This window comes from Acinonyx jubatus, chromosome C1 (assembly GCF_027475565.1).
Source record: "Acinonyx jubatus isolate Ajub_Pintada_27869175 chromosome C1, VMU_Ajub_asm_v1.0, whole genome shotgun sequence".
NCBI classification, from domain to species: Eukaryota; Metazoa; Chordata; class Mammalia; order Carnivora; family Felidae; genus Acinonyx; species Acinonyx jubatus.
In genome coordinates this window covers 79,831,356-79,847,371 of record NC_069381.1, presented here as the reverse complement: position 1 = coordinate 79,847,371, position 16,016 = coordinate 79,831,356, and the positions used below count along the sequence as shown (strand labels likewise).

General features: G+C 38.9%; 1 protein-coding gene and 1 long non-coding RNA gene across 5 annotated transcripts in view; one reads left to right on the top strand and one right to left on the bottom strand.

The window, feature by feature from the left end:
* Positions 1–1,955: 1,955 nt before the first annotated feature.
* The window catches only part of RWDD3 (RWD domain containing 3), a 90,988-nt gene continuing 76,927 nt past the window's right edge, over positions 1,956–16,016 (bottom strand). For 2 of the 4 annotated variants that reach the window (XR_003419993.2, XR_003419995.2), the window contains 2 exons: positions 2,951–3,017; positions 1,956–2,300 (listed from right to left, as the gene is read on the bottom strand). The gene's annotated coding sequence lies outside the window, so the exon portion shown is untranslated. The remainder of the gene's footprint in view (positions 2,301–2,950; positions 3,018–16,016) is intronic. The other 2 variants (XR_003419992.2, XR_003419994.2) reach the window with 1 other exon arrangement.
* LOC113599246 (uncharacterized) lies at positions 5,910–13,647 on the top strand. Its single transcript, XR_008295067.1, has 3 exons — positions 5,910–6,197; positions 13,129–13,198; positions 13,414–13,647. It is a non-coding gene; the product is annotated as an uncharacterized LOC113599246 (long non-coding RNA).

Below are 16,016 nucleotides of genomic sequence, written 5' to 3'. Positions count from 1 at the left end.
ATTGCCTGTCACATAGTAAATGCCCCATAAATTCATGATGAATGAATCAGTAAATACATGAACTGCTAAATGAATGAATAGGTTTATAAAGAACTAAGCATAGCCATACTTATCTGTAGGAAATCCTGGCACACAGACCAAAGCAGCAGCCCTACTATCACCAGTTGTATTTGTAGACATTGGCCCCTAAGCTCTACACGAGTATAGTCACTGTCCGAGCTGCTTATGTAACAGACTGTGCCAAAAGCAGTAATAAATGAGGCTTAGGTCATTAGCATTCCCAGGCTATGACACACACCACCAGGGTTTTTGTCCATGGACATTCTTTTTTAGCATTTCCTTGCGCTGCCCTTTTATAGAAGAATCAATCTGGACTTTTAATCATTTGCTCTTTGACCTAAAGCATATGGATTTACAGCATCCTTTTCAGGGCCATGGGATCTTTATCTTGGATTTTCCCAGTTTAAAAATCAATCTTAACTAATCAGAGCTAATTAGAGATCAACAAAAGCTTCCAATCTCTATCTAGGACCTGCGAAAGTATTTTAAAACCTATACAATTTCTAACTGAGTTGAAGTTCATTTTATGGGCAAGTATAGGAAGGACCCATATTTAGCAAATAGATTCTTTAGTTGTACAACTTTCAATTAACAGATGCCTTAATGACGGAAAGAAAAGGAGGAAAAGAAGTTAGACCTCCAAAGTTTGAAACATGTTTTCACCACTATTAGGTGTGACCTTGAACAAATCACTAGGCCACACTAGATCTATTTGCCCCACTGAGACATAAAGTGTTGAGCTCTCTGCTAGTTCTACAAACACCCATGTGTCGTTTATTATAGTGCCTTGTTTATCAACAAGATGGTGAATTATTTAAGGATGTGAAGTAAACTTTCTTCTTCCATCTCTCCCATTGCTTCCAGAACAGTTCAACACAAAAAGCTAATTATTTGGTCAACTGGATTGTAGTAAATCAAGGTCCCGCATGTTTGCCTAGCAAGAATACGAAAACTTTGCCAAATTTATGTAAAGAAAGCACTTCAGTAATCAGAATATACTGCAGTTGGGGGGATTTTTCTTTTTTATTTCTCACACATGTGTCATCGTGTGTGTGTGTGTGTGTGTGTGTGTGTGTGTGTGTGTGTGTGTGTTTAAGACAATCCATGCTTCTTTCACTCTTGGTTAAAAATTTTAAGGGTATTCATGATTTCCCCAAGTGAAATTTCCATTGAAAATGGAAAATACTCAATTTCTGTTTGCACTAAATGGTTTAAAATGCATGACAATTAACAAATGAGTCACAAGCAGCCTCTTCCTGTATCTAATGCACTGCAAGCCAGATTCATCAATTACAGCAAGGATACAATATTCACTTTACCAAACATCCAGGTTTCTTAGGCTTCGTGCCTGTTTGTTTGTTTGCCTTCTATTCTCTTTCTACGTGCTCTATTCATAAATTGTCTCCAGCAAATTATAGCAAAGGTGTCTCTCTTCTCTATTGCCACTTTGCAATCTATACTTAACTGCAGGGTAACAGCAATGGAAGCCATAACTAACAGCACCAACTCCAGCCTTCTAAATCTGCAACTACAGCTTGGGAAGAATCTTGTATCGGGGTGTTACATGCTAGATTTGATGTGGATGTTGTAGTCTGAAGCGAAAATTATTTCTACAGCTGGAATATAACATTTGCATAAGTTACAATTAAAAGGGAAAATATAATTACAAATTTTCAACTTAATTTGAATGGTTTGTAAAATGCTCATTTGGCATAGTCAACAGCTTGCAGGCAAACAGAACACAGTCTCAGAGTTGTGTCCTTTGTCTGAGTAGCAGTGGTGAACTCATTCTGAAGGGTTTGCTTTAACCCCTGAATCCCAACATAACCAGCAGTGAGAACCTAAGGTACAGGGCATTGTTTGCTTTCAAAACAGGATTGCAACATACACAGCAATTCACAAATATTTGCATCTTTTAATTGTTTCTAAAACAGAAGTGGCAAGTGGCATCGAACAGGAATGTTATTTCTCTTGTGGAGTGAATGAGCAGTGGAATTTTAACTAGTTTCATTTCCTTTCAGCTCTCAGATCTGAAATCTGTGGTCACATCTCCTGTACCATGTGTTCTTCATATCACAGTCTCTTTAATGGCTCCTGTTTCTGATTTTCTCCCCTCCTTAATTACATGTCTTTTTCTTGTAGCTACTTCATGCTGAAGGCATGTCATTCTTCCCAGACGCAGACTCGGCTAGGTGTCCGTGCACTGAGTCCGTCTGTTCGTTTGTTTTCAGGGTTTCTTTCTAAGAAGCAAAGGAATCCTTTTATTATCCTCAAACGTGAGAATCAAAATTTTCATAAAATACTTTGTACAGCATGTGCACTTGAAATCCTGCGTCCCCAAAGTCATGATAACCGTGATTATTATGGAACATGCATTGTGTCGCATCAATAGTTTTGAAAAATGAGAGAAAAAGGAGAAAATTATTCCATTCAGTCTTTCTCAGGGAAAAAAAATGCATCCAAAAAGACATATGAACAGGAAAAATTGCTATTATTATGAATTACACAATTAAGTATGCTTTTCTATGTTTTTGATCCTTCTTTTCATAGCAATCTTCCAAATAATGAGACACCAGAACATACTCTTGGAAAAAAACAAATTATAAAAACCTATCCTTTGTTCTATTTGCCCTGGAAACTGAAAAAGAAATTCTATGGCAAAGGAAAATATAAAGTAATAACATAACCTTATTTTATCTTTTTCCTGAGAAACCACAAAGGCGCCGGGTTGATTCAGAGTATTGTTAAGTAGCATGATTTTTTTTTAAATCACAGAAACCCTGTCTATTTATGGGATAACAAATACAGGACAGTGAGAGGGCCACCACACCACCTTCAGGACAATGCGCCGCTACTTGGAATGACTGGCTGAAACTAACAAGCAAATTACCTAAATGATGTTCTGGTGCATCATCATCTTCTGTGCCCCAGACTTGGAATAATTTTATCACTCCAAACTAGGGTACAAAATGAAAAATACATATGCATATATATTTTATTTATGTTGATTACACATATATTTTATTTATATTGAAAAAAATTCTAGGATTTTAATAAATTTTATACTGGGACCTGTAGGCTCCTGGCAATCTAGTCCAATAGCTTTCCCATTTCTTTTCTTCTTGGTGCATAAACCCTAAGTTTATATCCAAAGTCATAAGCCAGAAGCAGACCATTTACCATAATGAATGGTATTTCCCAAATGGTAGAACATTTACTGCTGGGGAGATAATTTTAGTTGCCACATATCCAAATATTTTCATTGTTACCTATTTTTTTAAAAATATAACATCACATTATACTTTTGATTTCACCAATTTTATTACTTAGAATTGCTCCCTTTTAAATTGATTTGAAGATGGGGTGCCTAGGTGGCTAAGTCGGTTAAGAGCCCGACTTCAGCTCAAATCATAATCTCATGATTCATGAGTTCCAGCCCCACATCAAGCTCTTTGCTGACAGCTTGGAGCCTGGAGCCTGCTTTGGATTCTGTGTCTCCCTCTCTCTCCCCTGACCTCTCCTGCTCGTGCGTTGTCTCTCTCTCTCTCTCTCTCTCTCTCTCTCAAAAATAAATAAACATTCAAAAAAATTAAGTTGATTTAAAGAAAAATGTGGAGAAAAATATCACAGATGGTATGCAGGCATAGCAAAGTCATGAAAGAATTATAGAAATGACTTATGTTTAAGAAACAGTATTCTAGAAAATCACTTCTCTATCAGGGCTGAGTTCTTAATTAAAAAAAAACTAATGTTTATTTATTTTTGAGAAAGAGAGAGCATGAGCAGGGGAGAGGCAGAGAGACAGGGAGACACAGAATCTGAAGGAGGCTCCAGGCTCCGAGCTGTCAACACAGAGCTCAACATGGGGCTTGAACTCACAAGTGTCAAAATCATGACCTGAACTGCAGTTGGACTCTTAACTGACTGAGCCACCCAGGTGCCCCTGAATTCTTAATTTTTTTTTTAAATTAAAAGGGCATTTCTCAAAAAAATTTTCAAGGAAAATGAACACCTCAAGAAAGAATAAACTATTTTAATGTTTACTTTTCTCCTGGATTCATGGAAAACACTTCTCAAAAAGAGTAAAACCACTACAGCATAGTGATTTGCCTTGAACACAGAGAGTAGATTGGGAGCAAGCACTCTCAGGAAGATTCAGGAATTTTTCCAGAAGGCATCTCACAAGAAGCCAAGAGAGGCAGGGATTAAGAAGAGTGTTGGCCAGGGGCGCCTGGGTGGCTCAGTCGGTTGAGCGTCAGACTTCGGCTCAGGTCATGATCTCACAGTTCTTGAGTTCGGCCAGCACTGGGCTCTGTGCTGACAGCTCAGAGCCTGCAGCCTGTTTCCGATTCTGTGTTTTCCTCTCTCTCTGCCCCTCCCCTACACGCGCTCTGTTTCTGTCTGCCTCTCAAAAATAAAGAAAACTAATAAAAAAAATTTTTTTAAAAAGAGTGTTGGCTAAGTTGCAGACAAGGTACAGGTTATTCCTAGTAGCTCAGCAGGTGACATCAGGGCAGGATTGGGGTGATGCCACCCATGAAGGAGGCCCTGGGTGGAGTCCCAGAGGCGGAAGCAAATGAAAGTGCCTGAATTGCCAGCCATCCTTCTCTCCCCATGCTCCATGCCACTCCACATCTTATGCTTTCCCTCCGGCCCTCTCCCTTCTCCTGTCTTTCATCAACTGAAATGACAATGGGGGCATAGAAATCTAGTTTTCATTATTTACTGTCTTTCTATAAAGTTTTTCATTTTTTCTTCTGAATTTTAAATGTAGATGACTTTAAAGTTTTATATTTCCAGGTCTCCAAAAAGACTAGAATTAGTCTAAAAATAGTCCTAAGTTGGTTTCCACTTACAAATGGTTCTAGGATATATATTTTATATGATTCAGTGCTCCTCCCACCCCCAACATTGAAAATAGAGCAATAATTACAGCTGAAGCAAATGGACCCTTTTCCTCCTCTTGGTGGGAAGAGTATACATGTAATATAAGAATAATTAATGGACTGGAAGAAGACAAAGACCTTCAGACGGATGCTTCTGAGAACCACTGTATTTTGGTGTTCTTTGTAGTAATTTGAAGAAGTCATGCCATTTCAAATGGTAATCAAGGGAAATCTAGAGTAATTCACTATGAAGAGAAAACAGACCAGTCTTAAAATGTTTCTTTACACCGTTTTCCATTTGAGCTGTACCTCCTAGAGTAAATGTTAGAATGAATGGATGGGATAGAGCTGGTCTTTTCCCATCAAATTCTTCAGAGCACTGCAGTAGTTGGAGGCTGGGGCGAGGAGCTGTAGGGTAAGGAGAAAGACACTATTTGACAAGCTCTTGGGACTGCACTATCCCCTCTGACCACTGTAACTCCACTGTTACCTGTCTGATAGATGGGAATCAAAAAAAAATGGTCCTTTTTTTTTTTTTAAATAAAAGGGTGCCCCTGTTTTTAAAACTTGGAAAATCATGGGAATAGAAAAATTCATGTTCCCAGATTGACCCTGGAAAAACAGAACCAATTATAAGGATGGTGAATGTTTCTTCAGACTGATCATTTCTTTTTAATTCCTCAAAGGCTCATTAAGTTAGATCCTGCTCCTCTGTGACCTTAGAAATCATTTCCCACTCTCCATACCCCTTACACTTTGTGGGGTGGAAGGGACACATAGATTAGATTGATGGGGTTATTCTCCCTACCGTTTTATGTAAATTTGCCAAAGAAATAAGATACCTGTTCTGACAAGAGTCAGGCAAGTCTAAATATTTCTTACAGACAGAGTTGACAAAATTCAAAAGTAGTTTGGTTACAAGAGACTCATTAATTTCAAATGGGCATTTGATTCCCAAAGGGAAGACAAACTTCATCAGTTGGAGCATTGTGATGTCACAGAGGAACTTCATTAGTGCACCACTTAGAAGGGAGCCATCAGAGTAAGTAAAATGAAATGTAAATAAATGCCTAATTAGGTGTCCATGAAAAACTGAAGAGTCTCCAAAGTTGTTAGAGATGACTGTACTTGGAAGGCAGCTTCTTAGACTAAGAATCAGTGCTTTCATAACCTTCACAGAGGAGGCTGGAAGATTCTGCAGAGGTCTCCAGAAGACTGGTTAACTTGGATGAAACCATTGAAGACAATCAGGTATGACATCATTCCCATGGTTGAGGTCCTCTGGAGCAGAAGTTCTAGAACTTCTTAGGGCCATTCTAGTAGAATAGAATACTCAGAAATCACCCCCACTTCTGCTGAGGGTGGGGTGGGAACAGGCACAGGGAGAGGAAACTTTATCACAAGGAATGAGCAAAATGGAACTGATTGTGATAAAGGCATTGTAAGTATTCAGTTAACATTAGAACCATGAAGATACGATCTTGTCTCAACCAATATTATAAAAGTCCACAGACCAAGCAGATCAAGTAGACTTTAAACCATAAATTGAAACCTTCTACTCAACAGGAACACTAGACAGCTCTTTTCTCTAGCACTCAGGCATTAAAGCTGTTGCTACTTCTCCCGTCTTTCCACCCCACACCTGCCTACAAAATAACGTCCAAATTTCTTAGCATGCATCAAGGCCCTTTAAGATCCACCCCATTCTCCTTTCCCCAGCTTACCTCTCACCATGTCTTAACCTGTTCCCTTATACATCATGCAGTCTGTACTCGGTCTAGTTATACCCTTTTATCCAAAGTCTCTGAATGGCAAAATCATATTCATCTTTCAGAATCCAGCTCAAATTACACTTCCTTCCCTAAAGAGTTCATGATTTCTCCTTTGTGTGTTACAGACACATTTCAAGCGTCTACTTTAGCACTTATCTGATCAAGGGTATCAGGAGGGCAGTTCTCCCTCGGCTTATGGTTAGATACATCTGCACAGATCTAGAAGACAATGGTTTGCACGCAGGAATTGTGTGCATAGGGCACTGAGAGGGCTAACTGAGTAGGTAACAAGCCCCAGGATGACAGGGGAAGGGAGAATTGGAGTAGTGTGGTGTTGGTCTCCTGTATCTGTCCCTAGCCTACCCCCACAGACATATGCCTGGGTCATATAGACTGGGATTGAGAGTGTGAATTCTAAAGCTCTGTGTCTGGATTCAAATTTCACTTCTGTTACATACTAGTTGCCTTGAATGAGTCAGTTAACCTCTCTAGCTTCAGGGGAGATGGTAATAATAGTGCTTCTGCCTCATGGTTCTGTCATGAGAATTATACAAGTTAATGAATACAAAGCTCCCCAACAGTGCTTGTCACACAATAAGCATCATATAATAAGCATCACCTATTATACTTAGGAAGAGAGATGACAGTTAAGTAAAAAACTGAAAATCCTATAAGGCCTTAGGGCACCTGCAGCACTAACTTGGAACCACTAAGTTGAAAGAAAACAAAAATAGGTGTTCTTCCCAACTCCACCATTGGCCAGAAGCAGCATGGCACTTTGAAGTGGTGGCATCTATTGGGACTGGAAATAGAGGGCTCCAATGCTTGACAGGGGCAGCTGTGCTCAGAGGGGTCGATTCTCAGCAGAGACAGAAGCAGTGCCCATCAGGAGCAATGGCCATCACTGTGTGGCCTTTGTCATACCCAGAGGTGATGTTGCAAGACATCCAAGGTGTCGGGTGAGTGCAGAGCAATGTAAGTGATAGAGGAGCCTGGTTCAAGTGAAGCCACCCAGTGGACACGGCAACTGTCAACAAAGACAGGGATGGCAGCATAAGAAGGGTCAGGACTCCGTGGACCCCACGAGGTGAGACATCAGACTTACCCACATGGAAATATTTTCTGGGTCACCCAAAAATACTTGGGAGGAGGGCTTTTGCCAGGGTGCAGAGGTCCTCTAGGGTGCAATGTGATCAATTCCTCAAATTATCATCGGTGTGGCTTTATTTTTACAGAAAGGGAATACTGAGACACCATTAAAAGCACAAGCTTTGGTTTCAGACAGACTTGTGCTTCAACTGAAAGTATTTACTAAGTATCTATTCTATGCCCCAGGCTCTGCTCTGGTCGGTGGAAATACCACAGTGAACAAGGCAAATAGGATTCCTCCTCACATAGAGCTACCTTAGAGAGGGGACACAGACAAATAACAAGAAAACAAATTAATGGGATCTTGCCTGTTTAAGAGCCATGAAGGCAATAAAATAGATGATATGGTGTACAGATTGGGTGGAGAGAGCTGCTTACATATGGCAGCCAAGTAAAGTCTCTCCATCACAGTGAGGGCTAATAGCCAGGAAGAGGCAGCTCAGGGAAGATCTGGGGACAGAGTGTGGGACCCTAAGATAGGGAGACTTGGCATATTAGAGGAACATAGAGAGGGATAGTAAGTCCGAGGGCGCCTGGGTGGCTCAGTCGGTTAAGCATCTGACTTTAGCTCAGGTCATGATCTCACTGCTCCTGAGTTCGAGCCCCACATGGGGCTCGGTTGCTGACAGCTCAGAGCCTGGAACCTGTTTCAGATTCTAGGTCTCCCTCTCTCTCCATCTCTCCCTGACTCGTTCTCTCTCTCTCTCAAAAAGTAACAAACATTAAAAAATTAAAAAAAAAAAAAAAAGGATAGTAAGTCCAAAACAAGGGTCAGCAAACTACGGTGTGGGGGCCAAATCCAGCCGGCTACCTGTTTATGTAAATAAAGTTTTATTAGAACACAGTCCACACTCATTTGTTGTCTCTAGCTGTTTTCGTGCTATAATAGCAGAGTTGAGTGCTATAATAGTAGAAATGAATAGTTGCCACAGAGGCTGAATGGCCTGAAAAACCTGTAAGATTTAATATCTGGCCCTTTACACAATGTGTGCCAATCTCTGGACTAAAGCCTAGTGAACAAGCTGGGTGAAAGCCGTAGGAACTAAAGTTTAAGGGGTGCCGGGAGGCAGCAAACTGCAGGGTACTACAGACCATGGCAGAGAAGTCAGCTTATATTCCACACATGATGGAAAGCTCCTGAAAGGGTCCAAGCAAGGGAGACACGTGATCTGATTCACGTTCTCCACTGTGGGAGCTGCACAGAGAGGGACTGCAGGGGCAAAGTGGCAGCAGGGAAGCCAGTTATGAGGATGCTATCCGTGCAGATGGGGACTAGTAGTCAAGATGTATTGGCTCAGGTATAGAACAAGCATGAGAATCCCAACTCGGCTGTATAACCACACATAAGTTACTCCAACGCTTTCAGCCTCAGTTTCTTGTCAGTAAAACCCTCAGACTACTATTGTGTGGGTTAAATTACAAACGCACCTGAGGTATCTGTCAAAAAGTAAGTGTTCAGTGGATGTTAGCCATTATTGTTCTCTTGTTGAGTCATTGTTGTTGACTGGCGAGGCCCATGGAGCACTGGGTCCCAGCATGGGCCTCTCCGTGCTGGGTAGTGTGGCACGCTTCTCTCCCTGACTAGACCTGTAAGTACCCTGGAAACCAGGAAGCTTTTATTCATCTTTATATCCCCCAAACTGTGCCTGGCACATGGTAGATGTTTAATAAATATTTATTGATTAAACTATCAAGGCGTTTTTGGTTTTTTTGAAAAAAGGAAAGGTATTATTCATTCTGCCATTTTCACCAGACATGTTTTGTTTTCAGGGTTGAGGTGGTGTATTTTGATGACACAGACCATTCTGAAGATACAGAGGTAGTTGTCTCTATGGAGAGCTAGTACCTAGTGCCCCCTCTGGTGCAAAGGGAAACTCAGATACTGCTCCCCATGAACCTCTAACACGACAAAATATGTCAATGATGGTAATTATATATGAAATCTGGACTAAAAAGTCACCATACCCAAGAAATTCACACATATCAGACACCATCTATGTATCAAAAATCTCAGCCACAAAGTGGACCCAATAAGAGTCAAAAAATATTGTTCTTAGTGTCAGGTTGTTTTCAGACTTTTGCTTCCAAACAGTTGGACATTGTGATGCTTTGTCCAGCCACATCAAAGGGAGTCTCTACTTTATATCATTATCTCGTTTCTTTTATTGATTCATTATCCTGCCTAGAAAACTAAAAGGACCGCTCCCCAAATTGAAATTTCAGAATTTTTTGTCAATTTTCTTATTCTCTGACACACCATGACCAAGAAAGACTGGAAATCTACCCTTCACAAGGAATTAATTTTCTCATCATAAAATGATCCATACTGTCTAAACAACTGTTTCAAATGAAATTAAGTATGATAGACACATTTGCAAATGGCATATGATATCCATAAAGTAGTTGCATACTTTGTGACATTTTTATTTTTCAAAAAAGAGGTTTTAATGCCAGAAGGGTTGTACAATACAGAATTATAAAACCCTGGAAGGGCCAACTCAAATGACATGTTACTAGGTGTATATCATCTGTGTATTCACAGTGCTATATGTGTCCTTCCTGTGCATTTATCACTATATCAAAAACATTAATTAGAATTTTTTTTAAATCAAAGTAAGACTGAGAAAAATGTCTCAGTAGTAGTCACCAAATCTAGCAGTCCTATGCAAACTTAGTAATTTAGCCAACAAACTCCAAAAGTACAGGAAACTTAAAAGAAGAAAAAGATTTAAAACAACACAATATTAAAGATGAGAATCCCCTACAATAGTGAAGGAAAAGGTGGAAATCCTTGAAACATCAGTGAGCAGCCATGAGAAGGTAGTTTTGTGTGTGTGTGTGTGTGTGTGTGTGTGTGTTTAACAGGAAGCCTGGCATCTCACAAATAACGTATGTTGCATATTATGTGGCAGTTGCTATAGTAACAACCTTTATTTTCTGAAACAGTACACAGATGTGTACAACATACTAACTTGCTGGTTATAAATTACGGCTTTTCCCATAGTTCAATAACTTAAGAATTCTACGTTTTTGAAATCTCAGAAGTTCTGTTGTTATTCAATTTCTTTTATGAGATAATTTTCCTTGTACTTTCAAAATGAGAGCATTCCGAGACAGGCTGAGAGAAAGAAGGGATGAGAAAATGGGGGATATCAGAGAGTAACAACAGACTGAGGACTGTTTCCTATGGAGTCTGGATGGAACCCACTGACTGAAATGAGAACATTATTTTAATGAATTAGGCATCATGTACAATAGTGATGAGAAAGAAGTTGCTAGCAAAATGATGTTACAAATAAAGTTATGAATTGATTTTTTATTACAAGGTGCCATATTTATAGTTTTAAAATAAATGGAGATTATTTCTTAGAAATGTCACAAACATTAATATAATTTTATAAGCTACAACAGTGTGGGGGAGTGAATTAGCCTGGTTACCTGACTTCAAATGAAGTTTTTTTGAATCTTCATTCAAGGCCTGAGTCTGGGAAAAAAATGTATATTCCTATTTTCATAAGAGATTAGCATCCCTTTGTCAGGTTACAAAACAGAAGGCAGATTTTTACTGGGTGGGATATTTTTCTTTTCATATTTTAACCTTAATCAACAAATATTTATCACGTGCTTTGTACATGCAGGGAGCTAACTATCTGTGCCTAGATGTGCATAGATACGTGTAGAAACACAAATTATAGAAAAATTGAGTTCTGTAGATGGTTCTTTTCTGATTCTAAATATTTACATATGTTTTCCATGTGCTGGATCTGAACATTTTCTTTAATAGACAGTTCACACTGTAGAGTTTTAAACCTTGTCAAAAAGAGCAATCTCTGCAGGATTTGTCAGGCTAAAGTTTATTACCTGGGAAACACATTTGAAAATAAGGTTATATAGTTAACATTTATAGTTAAAAGCCAACTTTCTACAATTTTAGATAGGTAAGTAGGTAGGTAGGTAGGTAGATAAATAGACAGATATAGATATAAGGAAGGGTGCAAGGATCATCATATAGAAAGTAAAAAAAGACCCCTGATTGAGAAAGTCCAGACCTTACAATGCTACTAAATTTACCTAACAAACACCAAACACTCAGAAATGCTATTTCAAGTGACAATACAGTCACATTCAAATGAAAAATTGTCTTATAGCTGCAATGGCACAGGATGAGAAACACTGAACACAGTGCAGATAAGAACAAATCATTTTGAAAAGCTTGCACCAGTAAGTGGCTGTTAAAATTTTTGCTAATGCTTTACACACACACACACACACACACACACACACACAAACTCCTTTCCATATCATTCTGAGATATATTATTAAAAACAGGACCATGACTAATCCATTCAAGTCCTTACGTTATCAGAGAGAAAAGAGAGAGAGAGGGAGAGTTAAGTTATCACCTGATGGGGGCTTAGAGCCTAGAACTGGGAACCCAAAAGAAAAAGAGTACTTCACTGGTAGATGCATTTTAAAAGTATTACTTAAATTACATTTAAGCCATCAGACAATTATGAACTTTCTTCTCTTTTATATTTATATGGCATATTTATTGAATTGCACAGTATGCTTTTACAATAAAGTGCTTTTTACGTTGCCGCCTTTGTTCATCCAAAATAAAACTGACAGTTATCCTTTTATAAGCTATTCCGAGAACATTTTCTCTTCTTTGAAGCTGATTGATGCACTACTTTAAATGTTCCTGCAAATATCTTTTCAATTCAAGTTTTTGCATAATGTAATAAGAAGATAAAAGAATTCTATACTTCAACGAGAGACATTACAAAGCAAGTAGAGACATTATCAAGGGCATTAACATGCTCCTAATAGCAATAAAACCTTTTAACTGTCTGATGTAGAACACACTCCCACCAAACCACCACATATTATGGTAATTGGCTCCAATTTCTGAATCTTACATTGTAAAGTTACAAAGAGTTAGGTGGAACTGAAAAACAAATCCAGAACACTCATCTTGTTAGCGTTCCCATTATGAAATGTTTGCTTGCTACCTGGAAGGAGAACTGGTCTGGTCTGTGGAGCTGTTCTTTCCCGTGCTATCATATTTTTGCATCCTGTCTCATTGTTATTCCTACTGACTCTGATATAAATACATATTTTTCCCCCAAATAACCCTTTTCTAACTCCAAAACACCATAGTAATATAAATAGCATTTTTCTCGGAATTTCAGTGTAACAAATGGGTTCTCTGTTCATGCCTGTGTCACATCTCATTCACTTTATGTGTTCTTTCATCACAGGAAGATACAATAGGGGAAAGTATTCCGCGAGGACGCTTTGATTTTTCTTTACAACACACCACTAAATTACGTGAGTAGCCTTTCCATCGTGGTGGAGAGGAAACATAATTTCAAACTAAAGTTGAGCCCAGTTTCTGTTAAATTAAACAGCAAACAAAAAAAATAGTTCTTGGCTTTATTCTTCTTAGATGGGGAGCAGGGCAGTAGGGAATTGACACAAGTCGGTCCTTGGTGATTAACCTGCAGTTTATGGTTGTGTTTCCCGGTGATGTGCCCATCACGCAGGAAGCTTCTCGGAGGCTGTGGAGAGCAGCCTGTCTGCTTTGAGAAGTGCAGATCTATCAGGATCCAGAATCGGGCTCTGAAAAAGCTGTCATTTCATGTCTCTAAAACAGCCTGATTTAATGTACAAGATGTCAAGAAGTAAAGGACAATAAAATAAAAGCCAAAAAGGAGAACTATTTCAATTAAGAAGCATTTCTATACCAATTCTTGGAAATCACGTAAAATAAAAACTGTCAGAATCAATCTGTGTTTAAAAGGTTGATTTTTGTGGCGCTTACATAGAAACTGCAAGACAGGAAAAAAATACAAATTATTAACAGAGCAATTGAACCTTAAAAAATTCCTTTCTCACTAGATAGATATTTGGTTATTAAATTTTCCTAAGGGACCTAGGGGAAGCGTTTGTACAGCAGATGCTGGGAGTTGGGAGAGAGAAGGAAAGCAATAAATCCTCATACGGAAAAAAGTAACAAATGTAAGCTGCAGTCCTGTAAGAAGAAGGAGTTTTGTGTATTTCCAAGAATTTAATATTTTGATTGCCGATAATTAGAACCCTCTTATAAGACTTTAGGAGTTTACCTTTCATTGCCATGATTTTCCAATGGTGTTTGAATGTCCTTTTCAGAGAAAGATAAATATTTCTTCAAGGACTGCCCTATCACCCCAGTAATCAAATATCTTAAAGGTGAACTGAGAAAAAAATCTTTGTGAAATTTGAAGCAACCTTTTAGCTAAGAGTATAATAATAATAAATAAAGAGATAAGCATTGTCAAAAATAAATAAATAAAATTCTTCCTTTGGAAGACATAAATTTTATTTTCATTTCTTTTTAAAAATATGCTATTTAAGAAACATACGTTATAACTCCAACCTACTCCTGTCCTTAGAATTTTTATGATGCTATGCTTTTTATTCCATATTTTCTGTTAGGAGAGAGATTGGGCAGGGAAAGAAGAGGTGAATATACTTGCTGTCCCCCATTGATTTGTACATTTCAGGGATATGCCCCTTTCCATGGTCTATTTCTGGCTCCTTTATTTAAAAAAAAAAAGTTTCTCTGAAGGGAATACTTTACAGAAGAAAATTCACTCCCTTATCATCAAATCAAGAACTTTTCTTAAAGTAACTCTAAGCACAAGCAATAAGAGGAGCAGCCTAAGAACTGCCTCCAATCACAAGAAGAAAAATAACAAAATCAGCTCACTCGTGATTTCCTTAATATACTTAAAAGAGATACAATCCCACTGATGCCTCTAAAAATAAAATGAGGAAAGGGCAACTTTATTGATTCCCTGCAAACCCACGAACGTGTAACTTATTGATAATACTAAACACTGTCTAAGCCTTTAGTGATTTCCAACCAAAAGTCTGCCTCTGAATGAAGGTTTAAATCATCGTATTAATATATTAAGGGGGGAAATTATCATGGGAGACACTTGGAAATTAATTAAAAACTCTGCACTCAGTTTGTTTGTGAGAGGAGATAAATATCACACATGGGAAATGATGCCTGACAACCGCCATAGTTTTCAGATCCAAAATTAGACCCTGACAGCTATGTCTTTGTATGACTCTCCTTGGGGTATAATATGCAGAGATATAGAATGGGAAGATTTCTGATAGAAGTATTTATTACTGACACTTCTGAAACACTCCACGTGTGGCATCAGCAAAGCATGCTCCACCTTAGACAGAAATGTCAGGTTTTCTTCCAAGATTTTCCTTCTATTCCTCTTCCCCCCTTCCCATCCCTCCCTCCCCATCCACCACCACCCCCCCTTCTTCTCCAAAATATGATTTTTTTTTTAGAAGTTCAACAGCAGCCCCTGGTGGAACTCAGCAGTTGTTTCAGCCTGAGCACAGTTGTTCAAGAAACTCCATCCCTGCTGTCAATAGACAGAAAAGTATGTCCATGTGCCTATCACCACACCTGCATGCTGTTCCTACAGGTCAGAGATCAGGATAAAACCCTGAATGTACAAAAGCTGTGCTTTGTGATGGTAATTGTAGCCAATTTCAGTAGCTGGAGTTTTGAAAAAAATATATATGTAACAATCAATAAACATCTGTCTCAAATGTCACATTCATTTTATGCATGAAGACCAATAATTAACTGCTCGTGAATAATGCTTACCACAGAGTGCGCCGAAACGAGGAGATCCCTCACACATGAGCCAGTGATCACCATTTTGTTTGGCTTATGTTGTGACAGAATCAGCTTTGTCACTTAGCAAAATGAGCTATACAAAATGACAATTCTATGCAAAGAAGGGATTTCTCTGGGTCACAGCTCCCAAAGTACCACAGAATGCCACTATCTGGTCCCCTCAAAATGGCAAGCTAGACTTAGAAGAAAGCCCACCAAAATGCTCTTCAGAAAGATCATGACTATTCATTTTCCTGCTTAGTTGGCAGCCACGGATTATCATTTGGGGACAAGGAGGAGATGGGAACATCTTTGGGGACGAAGATGGCTCTTTGCCTTAGGCAGGGTAAGTCTGTGCACTTCATAAAGTTGCCTGGTAGAGGCGCTCAAATCCAGCTTCCCTTCCTAGGGAGCCATCTGCCTAGAGGACAGGCACCTGTGTCTTAACACAAAGTC